Raw genomic sequence first — 16,367 nt, 5'->3', positions numbered from 1 at the left:
AGCATCGCTCACCGACACGAGAATAAACAACATATGCCCTGACTGCATGGCTGGAGGATGAGGTGCTCCCGTAGTGTTGATGCTGTTTAATGTCATGTGTGTTTCTGCGTTAACCAGCTGACCCTGTGCTGTAACGGAACCTAGGATCCACTCGTTTATAGAGCCGTGGGGGTCTTTCTGCCTCATCGGACTGCGAGTGGATGCGGTACGTACGTCGTGCCCTGCTGAATGCCAATGCCCCCGCCTGGCTGGCTATGCAGATGGCGTGAAAGAAATCCCAAGCTGTGAAGAGAGAGAGAGAGAGAAAAGCCAACGTACCCACCCTGGGGCCTAAATATAAAATACAATGTTCGCACCACCAAAATCCAACTCCTCCGCGAACACATTTTCAGTGTTTCACGTTCACGCACTTTGCGTTTTAGAACACTCTATGATTAGGTTTTCAAATCCTTCATTGGCTGACTTTGAGACCGCAGGGCAACGGATTGGGTTGAGTCGGCGTTTTGTAGAAATGTCCTCCTGTCACTATATACTAGTAACCAGAGATTTGCATTTCTCCTTGGGGTATTTGCAGGTGTGATGAAGAAAGGCAATGAGAGTAAATGAGAGTTGCTGGCATTTAGAGTTTCTTCTTTTAAAACAGGAGAAAGTTGTAAGACAAAGTTTTAATTAATGAAGTCATTAATTTGTTTAATCAGACACGACATGGTGGTTTATTTATTCAACTGAGAAAACATTATGTCAGAGCCCTTAGCGCAAATGTCATCAAAAGCGTAAATTTGAAATTCCAATTCTCTGCATGAGAGACATCACTAGAGGGAGGAGAAAGAAGAGCGGAGCAAAGAATAGTTAATTTGGACAAAGCATTTGCTCAGCAACTTGCCTGCAAGTCTCAGGTGACATATCAATCTTGTTGGGTGGAAAAGCTCTCCCAGGAGGCTGTTTGGAGAGCGGTTTCCAGTAAAGAAAAAGATGAGGACCAGACTGAAGCACAAGCATATACCATTCATCAGAGTGGAGACATATAACCATGCAGTATATCCATTATACACAGCAAAATCCTCAACAGACCTATTTCACACAAACATTTTCACACTCTATCTATGACACTGATTTAGTTCCACTCTGAAAGGAGGATAGGACATTTACATATAAAAATGTTAAAACAAACTAAATTTTGTAATTTAGTACAATAAGTCACACCAGAGGCTATAGAGACTATAGTCACTATACTGGACCGCAAAGAGTCTTTCTGAAATTAGAAAGTTCCTTATTCCCAAAGCCTGTAAAGAACTACAGCCAGCTATAGTTTGTAAAATGTACTGTACTGTACTGTTCTGTTCTGTTCTGTTCTGTACTGTACTGTACTGTACTGTACTGTAGCGTGCATGCGCACGTGTGTGTGTGTGTGTATATATATATATGGTCAAACTAGGCTAAATTGAGTTGTGTCCGTCCAAAGTGCTATGCCCAATGTTTTACTGTTCAGTTATGAGTGACTGACATTTAACTTAAATATATTACCCTATCACAATGATATAATACATATGCAGATTGGATGAGTTGAGCCAAGGAAGAAGTTTCACCTGCACTTGGTCCCTGGAAGACCAATGATGTGCAATGTGCATGCATGCGTGCGCTAATAATAATTAGTATTTTTTTAAGTTTAATTTTAACTTAAATAAATAGCAGGACAAAAAACTACTTTCTCTCCCCCAAAGAGAGTGATAACTCTAATTTTGGTTTACCGACTGCTTGACAAAGCACATTCAAACACTGTTTTGACAATATCTATACAAATAAAGTTTTTAATGGATATTTAATTATCCATTATAAATAATTGACTTCAAGCTTCATGGAGTTTAAGAGAGGCTGTAAAAATGTAATGTTTCTAGTCCACCTTTTTCATTTATTCTCAAGAATAACTTATCGGGGGCGTAAATGTGGGATATTATCATTTTTATAACATAGCCGATCTCCAAGCTTGAAACGCATCGCATCGCAAAGCATTGTGAGCGTCTTACATATGTTATGTACCTGGCCTAGGGGGTGCCAAGATACACAACAAAAAACAGCAAATACCTAAACCAGACAACCTAAGAGTAATATATAACACACAATATAGGGAACCGTCACACATAATATCAGTACTTTGCAGTGCTGATATTTTTTACGCCAATTTTCCGTCCTTTTACTTGTGACACAGGCCTATAGTGTTAATGGCATTGCTACTTTTACTCACGTAAAACATCAGAGTTATTCTTCCGCCGCTGCATCCCAGAATAGCAGCAGGTTTTGTGCTGATCCTGAGAGAGGAGGAGGCCGAGGTCGAGGTGTGTAGTATATTGACCCCGCTAGCCTCCCAGTAGGAAGAGGAGGGGGACAGATTAGTGTGATGAGCGGACCTCGCTGGCTGTCCCTGGAGAATAGCACGCTCTCCTTCACCACAACAACCATCACGTCTCAATGAGACAATCGGATGTCATGATCATGTACTACAACACCGTTTCCCAAAACAGTGGGTCGGGACCCATTTGTGGGTCACGGGCCAATTTTCATGCATAGAAATCCCATACTTTTTACATTAAAAAAATATGTTTATAAAACAAATTAACAAACAAATTAAGAATGTCCATGAATAACAAAATAAGAAGAAGCCTATAGTGAAAATAGCCGCGCAAATCGACACGTTGTCTGGGAACCACCAGTGGTCCACAGACTACTAGAGGTCCATGGCATGATTACAGGTGGTCCATGGGAGGATATTTTGTGTATGTGCGTCTGCGTGCGTGCGTGCGTGCGTGCGTGTGCGCCTACAATACAATGGATATGCTTTGCATGCATGCACAAACTAAATCAGGTTTACTTGAAATATCAATACATAAACATCATGACTGCTTCAACATGAATGATGTCCTTCCTTCCACAACTGAAAGTGAAAGATGTCAAGTGACAGATTTGTGTTGAAATGTTGCTTGTGTTGTTCGGTCTTCTGTCATTTTTCACCTTATTATATCAGTTTGAATGGATCACCTATTGTTTGTGTCATTTGTATTGTTTGCTTCGTTTCTTCTGTGTGGTGGTGGTGGTGATGACTTATATCCAATGGTCATAGTCTGGGGGCCAATACAGAAAAGTGCTTCAGAAATGACTTTTGCTAACATGTTTGGGTAGAAGCTGACAACCTTTTTTTGTGGTGAGAAGGGACCCATAGAAGAAGTTTTAGGGTGGTTGTTAATATGTTGAATTTATTTTCTGGTGACTTTTAGCAGCCCTTTCTGAATGCTCATGTCATGCTATAGTAAAAAAAAAAAATCAGTTTATTCATTCTTTACTTTGAAATGCAATTTTACATTAAGGACATATATAAAAACAACAATTTGGACAGTTATTTTGAATGTTATTGCAATAGATTTGCAAATATTATGGTAACAGTTACATTTCAGGCATCTTTAGAGGCGTTTTTGTCAATATGTTTACCCTGTTTTCTTTTGAGTATACAAAATGCAAAACATACATCTCACTAAAAAGGATAACATACAGCAGGTCTAAGACTGAACATAATAACATTCACATATAGTCAATTTGTCCTAAATAAAAAATTAAACAATACACACTGGATATAGCATGGCAACACTCAATAATAATGTGTCTACCTGGGTAAAACAGTAATGGGAATATTATATGTAATCAGTAAATAAGAACCACTCTGCAGTCTGGAGTAAGGTCAAGTAATTTGAAAACAAATGATGTGTATAATAAGTTATTACATACATTTAACTGTTATTACAAATAGCAGTAAAATGTATGTAATAATGTATGTAGTCTCCTAGTTCCGCTATAGAGGCACTACTCCTGATCAAGGTCTATTTCCTCATTGCCAGTTTCTTCGTTGTCAAATGGGTTTTTGCACCAAGCTGCACGGGCACATCTGCATGCTCCACTGCAGCACATCCCTCTTTTTCGACAGAGACAATGCACTGGTGCTGCACTGGTTTCCACTTTCCTTGCATCCACAAACTGTCAGTTCCAAGCATTTGGCCTGAAGAGGTTCTTCGGTTGAAAGCTTGGGAACCAACCTGCCTTCTACATGTACCATATGCCAACCACAATTGATTGGTGAGTGTATAGCTGTGGATGGGTCACTACTAGTGACTGTTTCCAAACCCTTGTTTGTTAGTGCGCCCTCATGATGTGCAGAGTCAAGGCATCACTTGTTGGTGGCAATGTATCAAAACATTGGCTTTCTCATTAGCAGGCAACAGTGCAGCACTATCTCTCTCTCTCTCTGTTTCTGGCACAACAGCGGCACTTTTGCCCCCTACTGGTACTCATAGTCACACACATACATAGTCACATAGGTTAACACATAGGTTAACACATAAATTGCTGTTCCTTGGAGTGGTTGCACCACCCAAAAATGTACTGTATGTCTAAAGCTGTTACTGTACTTTTCAGGAAATGGGGGGTGGGAAAAAATAACCTGTGTTGCAATAGATCCAATGTAGTAATATGTATTTAGTCACAATAAGCTTGTTAATTCTTGTCATTGGTTCAACATTAATAACACCCATGGTTAGGCTTTGTGATGGTGCTGATAAGACATAAAGGTCCACCATAATGCGTGGAAGCAGACCATCACAGGATGTAGGATGAGGTGGGCCCTGTGAAAGTGCTGAGCAGGGAAAAGCAGAGGTGAGCCCCACCGGACTCATTTGAGAGAAACGTGATGCTGAGAGCAGCTCAGAAGCCACGCAGGGATCGCAATTACACATAATCACAGCTCCAAGACGATGGTGGAGGGGCTCTTTATCGCTCTACATTGGTTCAACACACCTAGTCTACGCCACTAACTGCTCCCCTCCCCCTCTTTCTGTGTCTCTATATTCGCACCATATGCCTAATGTGTGTTTCACTATTTTCAATATGGTTGTCCCTGTTTATGGGAGTATATGCAATTAAAGGCGAATGACTATTAAAACATTAAATAAAAATCACACCCGTGTGAAGTGAGGGGCGCTCTTATCATCGTATAACATCATAGTCGTCTCATTCCGGCCAATCTGAATTTGCGTCCTCACCTTCGTCATCAATGTTTGTGTTGTTTGCACCATTGTCCATTCATTATCAATGGCATTTAAATTTGCGTTACACACACCAAAAGCTGGACATAGAAGAAGGGGCGCCTATCACCCCTCAAAAATATATTAAAAATAGCACAACTACAATGCTCACGACAATGACGACATGTAACAAATTGCGATGCATTCTAAAAAAAAAAAAAAAGGATATTGAAACGGGGAGTTTTATAAAATTGCTTTGCTGTTGCAAGGCTTATAGGCCTACTGTTGAACTGTATAACAATTCAAGTCGTGCCAAACTTTATTTTGTAAGGCACACTTCACGCACAATGGCAATTCAATATACTAGTGTACACAGTACATGCATGCATGCATACATAAATAAAATAACCACAGAATTTTGCACATTTCCATACAAATGAAATACTATAAAATATGCAAAAAGGCGGGTGGGGAACTAGCGACACATGAAGATCACTGTGAAACATAGTATATTATATATTTGATATAAACCACCTTGTCAAAAGAATAAATAATAGTCACTCATAACAAGCTCAGAAAATTGCAAAAGAAACAAGCCAAACATGAATTATTCCTCTTCAACCTAGATCAGATCAGAAAGAGCTCTGATGAGGGGGTTTATATAAATCAGGGGTCCCGCACTTTTTGGACTACCCAACAAAAAAGTATTATCCCGTTGCTGAAAATTGTTGTCTCAACCAGATGAAGGCATGGGGAGAGTATGTTTTGTTCTGTTTGTTCTATGTTCTGTCTGTCTGTCTGTATGTCCGTCTGTCCGTCCGTCCGTCCGTCCACACTTTCCTACTAGGCTGAGGAATATATCCCACCCTTTTCACATTGGCCTGTTGACCAACAGGTGGATTTTTGAAAAACACATTTTTGGAACAAAATGCCTCAAATCATTCTATTTCACCCTTTTCACATTGGCCTATTATAGTGGAGACCTGTGCCCAGAGGGGCACTTTTTCTAGTTAAAAAATGTACCTAGCGGCGAACTTGGAATGGTAAATAGAGGGGAGAAAATGGAATCCTGGTATTTATAACATCATAATGCTACTGAAATCTATGTGCAACACTCTTGAAAACAAATTGTGTTGACAGGACCTTTTTGATGTGTCAAGTTGCCTTCATTCAAGTGGCAGATGCCAAACATCTATTTTGTTTTATATTTAAATAATATATATTTTTAGGGGCATGTCATGTGGTCTACCTGCACAGCCTTTGTGATATACTGCATGGTAGATCACGATCTACCTTTTGGGCACCCCTGATATAAATACTCAAGTAAAGTATACAGTAGATACTTAAGTTTGTACTTAAGTTTACTTAAGTACAGTACTGAATTACATGTACTTTGTTACTGTTTTGCTTTCCCACTGTCTGAGTGAGTGCATGGGGGTTGGCAGAGCGAGCCACCAGCTTGCATGGCTAGGCGTACTAATTCCTTGATGCCATGTTTGTGCACATCATTTGTCTTGCTGTTAGCTATACGGCTAAAATCTATTCTGAATGGAAGGCTTCCATTGAGTTAGGTCAACCAGTAATGAGGCTGTTTGTCAGGTACAAATGCCAGGGTGCTGAGGCCAGTCATTCAAGGGCATATTTTCCACACCGTGTCAATATGGCCTTCAGCTGTTCCTCTCTGCAGCCAAGGAGAGAGAAAAGAACAATATAAGCCCCAAGTCCGATTCCCACCAGGACATTAGCTGAAATGAAGAAATGGATGTGTGTGTGTGTGTGTGTGTGTGTGTGTGTGTGTGTGTGTGTGTGTGTGTGTGTGCGTGCATGCATGCACATTTTTTGCTGTTCATTGGGTTAACCTTGCACACCCCAAACAATTTATATTTATTTATTATTATTATTATTATTATTAAATTAAAAAGAAATCACACCCGTGTGAAGTCATCGTACATCATCTCATTCCGGCCAATCACAATTTGCGTCCTCACCTTCATCTTCAATGTTTGTGTTACGCAATGTTTGTGTTTACACAAACACTCAAAATTGTCCATTCATTGTCAATGTCATTTAATGTTTATGTTGGGACAAAAATCGGGTTCACATACACTAAAAGCTGGCCATAGGAAGGCTTATCGCCCCTCAATAAAATAAAATAAAATAATAATTGTGAAAATAGCTATCTACTGATAACTGACTTTTTCTTATCATCCGAAGGGCTCTTCCTGAGTGAGAATGTGCAAACCGGTAAAATATTTTATGAGCCCAATGCGACTTCAGATTACAACCTTTAATCATTTTAATCCAAAGTAACAGTGAATTCAGAATCCTATTATAAACATCAAAACTCTACAGCGATAACACAAGAACCTGAACATCACTGACACAACACTTACTGGCACGAAGTGACGTATACTACCTTTTCATGCAAGCTATTTTTGATGTTTTTTTTTTAATGCTGTGTGGGTATATAAAAATGAAAAGACATTTTTAACACAATAATTTTCTCTTCTCGGGGTCCGCAGCCAAATACGCAATATATACAAAAGCGTCTGAGAACTCTTCTGATTTAGAAGGCCTTTTGTATAGAATCGGCCACTCGGGTCTTAATGGGTTAATATCTTATCCTATATCTTTAATTGCCCCCCAAGGGCCATTCACATGTAAACAGTCAATTCATGCTGTGTTGGTCTGAACCTCATCTGATCAATACAGCATTTTAACCCATTCTGAACGGGCACCCATTTTGGTGTCAGCATCATGTTATGCTTTAGCTATTGAAAAATAGCAGATCTACAAGCTCATATCGCGCCACCGAGTGGCGCGATACGAGCTTGTAGGTCTGCTATTTTTGAAAAATCGAAGAGCGACTGACATTTTTAGAATCTGATCTCAGGTCAGAATGGGTTAATCAGACCAGTGTGTGTCCAGTGGAAACCTCGTATGAATCTGATCTCAGGTCAGAATGGGTTAAACACTGATGGAGATGGATGCTCATCATAAGGCTCCAGTGATCCCACAGGACACTGCTGCTACTCCTCACGTTTCCACAACATGCACACGTTAGTGAGGATTACAATCAGAACTACAGACTCACTCCCAGTCTCCCGCCACAGACGCAGTCTGAAAACCCACCTCTTCAGACTCCTCCATCTTAGCCCATAGCACTTGCCATAGTACTTGCCCTATAGCCTCGACCTCACCTCATACAGGCGTATGCATATGCTCAACTTATGTAACTTAAATAAGAAACCAGAAAGTCTATCGCCTAAATCAGCGGTTTTTCAACCTTTTTCATATCAAGGGCAAGGCCCATTATTTATTCATCATTTGAGCCACGGACCATCATTTTGATGACATTTAGCCTCTCAGACCCGCAAAACGTAGAATATTCTGGCGTCGTTGGATAATATTTTGTCCACAATTCCATGCTGTAGGTACGGTAGGAGATATTATAGGCAAACGATCAAAATGACAATTCTTCTACATTCTCAAATGGTGCAGTAGACTTCTTGTACATTACAAGTAATGCAGATGTTTAACTCTTCAGAGGGTAAAATGAAAATAAAATAATATTGCTAATACGCACAGTATACAACTTTGCAGACTTTCAATGTGGGTAAGGAAGAACAAACAAAGCCAACAAAAGCACAACATTCACATTTTGTGAGTGCCACAAAATTACATAAGCGTTCATTTTGATTCCGACACTGACAATAGTGACTATAGTGAGCGAGGCTGCAGCCCCATTCTCTCTGCATTGTCGCTGATGGAAAACGCCCGAGCCTCATTACACAGCCAGTAATTAGTCCGTATAGTCAATTACAACACATCTCCTCTGCCCAAGGACCTATTCCGGACATGTCCTACCGAACACAGTGCCTCATGTGTAACCAGTGCAAAACCCCCTCCCAGCGCGGCTTGAATACGAAGCAGTTAATTGGACGTGCGGACGGGCCGGTTCACATTAATCGTTCTTTTAAAAGGAACATGGGCATGGCCATTAAGACACAAAGCTTGAGGTATTCTCTCACTAATGTTGACAGACAGAACGGCCTACTCTCTCTCTCTCCCTCTCTCTCTCTAATTCTCTCTCTCTCTCTAATTCTCTCATTCTCTGACTCTGCTGCCCTTTCACTCTTCGTTTTCTACATGCAGCCTCATTTAATGCATTGATGTCTTGGTATTTATGGTGATGCCTCGCAAACACGCTCAGGCAAATGCTTCCACTAGTCTTCTACTCCCATAAATATGACGATGTGCAATGTTTGGATTTGTGTGCCCCCCCCCCCCCCCCCCCCCACCCCCCCAGGCAGTTGATCCGATCGCTATAGAGCGTCGCTGTCCCGCCCCCTCGAGAGAGACCCGGAAAAGAAATCGCCGTTCATTTTCCTCATAGGCATTTCTTAAAGTATTTATTTAAAGACGGTTACGCCGCGGACAAAGCCAACTCTGATCGTGACAAATCATGACAATGAACACAATATTTTGGGGCCGATCAAATCATTAGAAAGAAGAAAATAAAGGCAGGGGACAACACTATTTGTTTTGTTTTTCTTCTTATAAATGATATGATCGGCCCAAAACATTGTGTTCATTGTCATGATTGTCAAATGTTTTTTTTATTTTTTGCAACAGAGAATCTCTTGAATTATTTAATCACAAACGAGGCTCGGGGCGGAGGATAGCAGTTCATTTAGGTAATGCACAGTAAGGATGCTGTCAAACGTTATTTCCAGATGCCCTCCCCTGACACCTTCCTGACAGCGTCCAAAAAACACAGACGGATAGTGCATGTCACGCCTACTTTGACTGCTCTTCAGAAATGTCGACGTAACAATTTTTCCCCATTTATTTCATGCGACCAACGGTCAAGCTTCAGAGGGCTAAAAGAGCATCATTTATATGGCCAGGAGGACCCTGGTATATGAAAGCCCTGATGGAGGACAGGATATATATACCTGACGTCTGTATTACTGACTGAAAAAGCTATTTAGACCACAGCGCCGCGCCATATATGTCCAGCATGGCATCCCTTAACTAAAACAAATGGTGTTTTATTTCTGGGGTTGCACTTGCTCAGCTCTAGCAACGCGCCGCACCGTAAACAAGGCGCCAGGCATAAATCCCAGACACAGATGTGTTTCCTGCACAGACAGCACAATCCTAATCTATTCTAATACACAGTAGGGGGATATGAACTCGGCGCGCGGCCCCAGGTAAAAGCGCCACATACACAGTGGGAGAGAGGGAGAGTCATGGCAAAATGGCCTAGCTCATGTGGTTTGCTGTCTGCCGGGTGGAATCCTTGTATGTCCAAAACTGTTGTGTGATAAAGTAGGGTGTTAATTTATGGGGAATAAAACGGTAGAATGTGGAGATAAGAGGTTTCTCCCCGACAGCAACGATTTCTAAAACCCACACACTTAATAATGATATGGCATTTTTATAGTGCTTTTCCAAGTGCTCAAAGCACTTTACAATGGTTCATTCATTCATACATTTGGAGGTGAAGCGGCGAACAGTCGACGCCAGTGTCCTCACTTCCCACATTCACACACCAATGGTGGCAAGCTACCATGCGAGGCACCAACCGACTCATTGGAGGTAATGCAGGGTTCAGTGTCTTGCCCAAGGACACTTCGACATGTGGGCAGTGTCAGGGGTGGTATTCAAGCAGGACCCAAATGCAAGGAAGTCGGGATCTAGAAGTCTTTATTCAAACAAAGACCTGCAGTAGAAAACACTAGCAAACATAAAACAGACTTGGAACTTGGAAGGTGACAATACAATAATCCAACAGGGAACACAACCAAACACAGGGCTTAAATAGGCACAAAATTAACAGGACACAGGTGAACTCAAATCAAATCAACACAAGGATTGGCTGGGGGAAAACAAGACACAGGTGAAACAAAGAACCACAAATCAGGGAAGGTGAGGCAAGGCAGGAAACTACTACAAAGGGGGACAGGAAACACAAAGCATCACTTCAAAATAAGAATCAGGAACACCAAACACAACAACACAGAAGGCAGATCCTGACAGGGATTTGAACCGCCGATCCACGGTTCATTGGACGACTAGTGTACCCCCTGAGCCACAGCCGCCCGTGGCCACTGTCACTTCCATCTCCATCATCGGTAAAAGTTGTAATATGGAGATACTAGGTTAATTTCTGCCCGACAGAGACGACATACTGTATATACTCTATACACACAGATGAGGGGTGAAGTGGAGGGAGTCACTGGCCTTCCTCCTATCCTTCTTGAGTGTATGAGTGTGCTTGTGTGTCCTTTGAATTGAATTGAATTGTGTGTCAACAAGTCTGTCCTTTATGGGCTTGGTTGCCTTTGACAGGGTCTGTCTGCCTGCCTGCCTGTCTGTCTGCCTGCCTGCCTGCCTGTCTGTCTGTCTGTCAAACGCCTGGACTGGTCAGCACTGAAACCTGTATGCACACTGGAGGCCCGCAGAAATACAGTATCCTCCATCCACTTTGAAGTTTAATTTTAGCATGGAAGTAAATGGAGCTGTGTTCATGCTTGAAGCACAAATTGCGTGCGTGCGTGCGTGCGTGCGTGCGTTAATCTCGTAAACTACTTGGCCGATCAGTGTCATATTCATTGTGAATGCTGCCAGAAGATCAAGGACCTCCATAATAGACATCCCTCCAGGCTATGGGATAACCGTCCCATCAACCTATGCACTGAAAATAGCCTATTGCAGAAGGCTAAGGATAAGCGTCCGGTCAGGCTATGGACCGGAAAGAGCTGAGTTGCTGATTTGAATGATGGGCTGTGTTGCTGCTACTGAACGAGAGAGAGAGAGAGAGAGAGAGAGAGAGAGAGAGAGAGAGAGAGAGAGAGAGAGAGAGAGAGAGACACACACACACACACACACACACACACACTAGACTGGTGTGTGTGTGCTTCACTTCCTTCAGCCAGTGTTGACATGTCTGCTTATTATAAGTGACCTTTGGCTTGTTTTTCTCTATAAAGTCGCTTAAATAAGCGTATATACATTTTTGGTAGTTGCTGCATGGTTATGTTTTTTTGGGCTTGTTTCTAAAGTGTACAGTACTTGATTATTTGGGCTTGCTTCATAATGTTTGTTTAAACCAGTGGTTCCCACATTTCTTCATGTCAAGGAACCCCAGAAACCCCAGATTAATATATAATTTTCCATCTGAAAATATGTTGTGCCATTTTTGTTAAAATGTTAAAAAAAACATATTCAAAATATTTCAATTTATATCTGTCACGATGTGGTTCTGGAGATGTAGGACTCAGGCCCAATCCCAATCCACTCCCTTGCTGACTCAATGAGCCCTCACTGACTTAGCTGCGCGTTCATGTGAAGTCTGCGAGGGCTTGAGGGATGTCCCATTTGAAATCGGTAAATCAGTGAGGGCTCAGCCCCGCCCCTTTATGTGCCCTTTGCCAAAGTCAGCGTCGATGCTGACTTTAGGCTGACTTTGGCAAATAAATTACCCACAGTTCATAGCGTTACCAGTGGAATGAGGGGGATCCTCCGAACGTCAATAATTTAGGTATGCAAATTAGTTATGTATCGCGATTAGAATGTCAACAAACACAATAGTGCTTTCTTACTGTTCTCAAAAGGAGACGGAGTGGAAGGATATAGGCTATATATTTAATAACAATAATAATATTAAGGGAAACATGATGAGAAATGACTAATGAGCAAAGTAAAAGAATATGGAAATGAAATGTATAATGCACATTATTATATATGAATATTACAACTCATATCACACAGGAAAGTGTATTTATTAAACTAATAATAAAACGATCATCTTAAATACTAAAATAGACATGATAGACATGTATAAATAGGCTAAGCATGTAGGTAGGCACTGGCTGTGAATGAGGACAGTTTGTATAAAGTGATGCAAAGTGTCATGAATGGCGGACTCATCTTCAAAGTGCTGTCCCATTTCTTTCACAAGAATTTGGAGCCCTTGCAGCCTCTCACCCTCAAGCACTTACAGCTGACGTCACTAAAGTCAATGAGGGTTCAGGGCTCAGGGCTTGAGGGAGGCAATTGGGATTGGGCCTCAGGTGCAGAACGAACCACAGGAAGGCAGGCAGATGAAGTTCAAATGATATTTATTGACTAACACAGGACATACACGGATGGGCTTTACACACCATAACATTAACTATAAACTGACAAGTGAACACTGAATACACAGTGGCTTAAATACTAGACACAAAGACTAACTAGACACAGGTGCAACAGACTGGTGAGACAAGGCAGGAGATACAAAACAAGGCAGACAGGAAATCACAGAACACTACTACAAAATGAGGTACAGAACACAAATACAAGTAATAAGTCCTAAAACACAGACAAAGTCCAAGGGCAGAGGAGCGTACCGTGACAATATCTCAATATTTTAAATAATAACAGATGAACCTCACAATGTCAATGTGTCGCTGTGACCTTGTAGATCTGCTATTTTAATTTATCATTTTTAACATATAGACCAGGCCACTTGTTACTCTTGCTAAATCTGACAACACAGCAAGAGGAAGTTATGCACACACAAAACGCAAAGACTTATGGGCCATAGGAAACGGGTCAATAGAGCGTCGCAGTCCCGCCCCCTTTCATGACGACGCCAGGCCCAGGAAATTAATCCCAATGCATTTTTCCCATAGACATTTAAAAAAGTATTTATTCAAAGTCCTTTTAAGCGTCGTACGAAGCCAACTGGAGTCGTGACAAATCATGACAACAAACACAATATTTTGGACCAAACAAATAATTACAAAGAAGAAAAACAACAGAAGAAAGTGTTGTAACCTGCCGTTATTTTCTACTTTCTAATTCTTTGTTTGGTCCAAAAGTAAAACATTGTGTTTATTGTCATGATTTGTCACGACAGCAGTTTTGCTTTGTCCGTGGCGTAAAACGTCTTTAAATAAATACTTTCTGAAAAGTCTATATGAGGAAAATGAACAGAGAATTATTTTCCGGGGTCTCTCGAGGGAGGGGGGGGGGTGGGACTGTGACGCTCTATAGGGAACCTGCATGGCTACACATCCCGTGGAGTGCCTTTTTCTAGTTTAATAATGTTTTCACATCACATTATCTCTGTTGAACCTCACTACTCCCATGACGCCTTGTGCTGGTGCAGCAGCTTAATATTTTGTGCCCAATGTAATCACAGCGTCGATCAGAGCACACGGTATAGGCATTAGGCACCAGTGCTTTCTCAAAGTCACCCCCCCCCCCTCATTTCAATTGTGTTCCAGTTTTCAAGCGTGCCGCATATTGTTCCCTCGTAAAGACGCGAGTCGACTGGGCATTTTCTGAGCATCCGTAAAATAATTCAACTCATTAAAGTCTTTCTTATCTTCATTAGAGTCTTATCAGTTGTTTATTGGATCTCCAACCAGCGAGCAGAGAACTTTATTGGTGGGTGATTCCCCGAGGCAACTTTCTTTCCATGTGCGTTTTTTCCTTTATCCAGCCCCATCTCTCCCCCACATGCGCCTCATGGCTTATATACGCTGTCATCATCACAGCGCCTTCTCTCATCTTCATCCCAAAGTAGTCATCACTGTCCTTAACCCGTTTGGGACTGACTGAGGCCAGATTCTACAAAATGTCTTCTATGTCAGTGGTTCATTCTCAAAGTATTTCATGTCAAGGAGCCCCAAAATTATATGTAATTGGCCGCCGACCCCCAACTGAAAATGTGTTGTTCCTGGGAAGCAAATATTTAATTTAAAAATGTCCGCTGAGAAAGAATATATATTTTCAAAGATTTGTACACATTTTCATGATGTGCGTCCGTGAATGCGTGCACGCTCACACTATCTCTCTCTCACACACACACACACACACACACACACACACACACACACCACACACACTTCACAAGTGTAAATAATGTATTTGTTGTTTTTGTTTTTGTATTTTCCATACCTATGTTTGATTACTTTAATACTTTGTCTCCTTACTATTTGTATATTATCTTTGGTGAGAACCACATACAAGCCCTCCATGGGTTTCTTTTCTCACCTGCACACACTTCTCTTTTATTGACCTTTTTTTTTTACTGTTTTATTGTGCGATATATATAAACTAAACTAAAAAAATAAACTAAATGATTTTGCAAAAACAGAAAATATACAGCACGGCGCTATGAGCTTGTAGATCTGCTATTTTTCTGCTATTTTTCAACAGCTAAAGTTTAAAGTAATGGTTTAAAGTAGTTAAAAAACGGTAAAGCGACACAGATGCGTTCCCGTCCTAAATCGGTTAATAACCCGAGGCTCCACACAGTGGAACACAAAATAAACGGCACCAGCTCCTCACAGCTAGCTGATCTTATCAAGGTCACCCGCCCGCCTGCATACAGCGTGCCATGGAAAAATAAAACAGATAAGAGATCTTCCATAAGTTAATTAGCTTTTTTTATCACACAATGTAATTACAAAATTGTCAGGCAGCTGGTTAAAGGCTGTGAGCACTTTGAAGGAACTAACAATAACAAAGTGGTCAACGAAACGCCACCGGGGGGAAGAGAAATGGCCCCCCCACCGCACGCCTCCACCCTCAGCCAATTCTTGTTAAGTCAGTGGCAATGGGCGCTAAATCAGACGGAGGAGACACCGTTTATTTAGCATCCATTGAGTAACGGCGGGTCCAATGCAGCGAGCCCCATTCTGCAATCTGCAGTGTTGTAGTGGAGTACTGTAGAGAATAAAGTGCATTTACTCAGGTGCTGCAGGTGCTTTTTACTTTACTTCAACGGACATTTTTGAATACTGGACTTTTACTTGCAACGAGAGAATTTCGTCTCTGTCGGTTCTCTGAAATGTCAAAAAACTATGCTTTTCGGTATTCTAATTCAAAAGTAGCAAAAGTAGCAGATCGACAGCGGATCCGCTTCTTTTGATATGACGCAGGGGTTGAGTGGCCGGTAGAGCAGCTGAATGGGAACCGTGAGGTTCCCAGTTCCATCCTGGGCTCCCCCACGCTCCCCCACGCGACGCAACGCGGGCAGTGGAGCCACCCTTCATTGATTAAAAATCACACCAGTGTGAACCGAGTGGTGCAACTCCCGTCTATTGGTTCTCTGTATCATTCCAATTTGTATCGTCCAATTTCATCTCTGTATCGTTCCAATTTCTTCTCTGTATCTCTGGTGCCCCCTACTGGTATAAATATGTAACATACTCGTGCTCACTTATACATACATACATACATACATACATACATACTGGTACACAGGTACACGGACTTTGCTGGATGTAGGAGTGGTTGCAC

The sequence above is a fragment of the Protomyctophum parallelum genome (genome assembly GCF_964188405.1).
Source record: "Protomyctophum parallelum genome assembly, chromosome: 2".
NCBI lineage: Eukaryota > Metazoa > Chordata > Actinopteri > Myctophiformes > Myctophidae > Protomyctophum > Protomyctophum parallelum.
Note: the sequence above shows the minus strand (reverse complement) of the source record.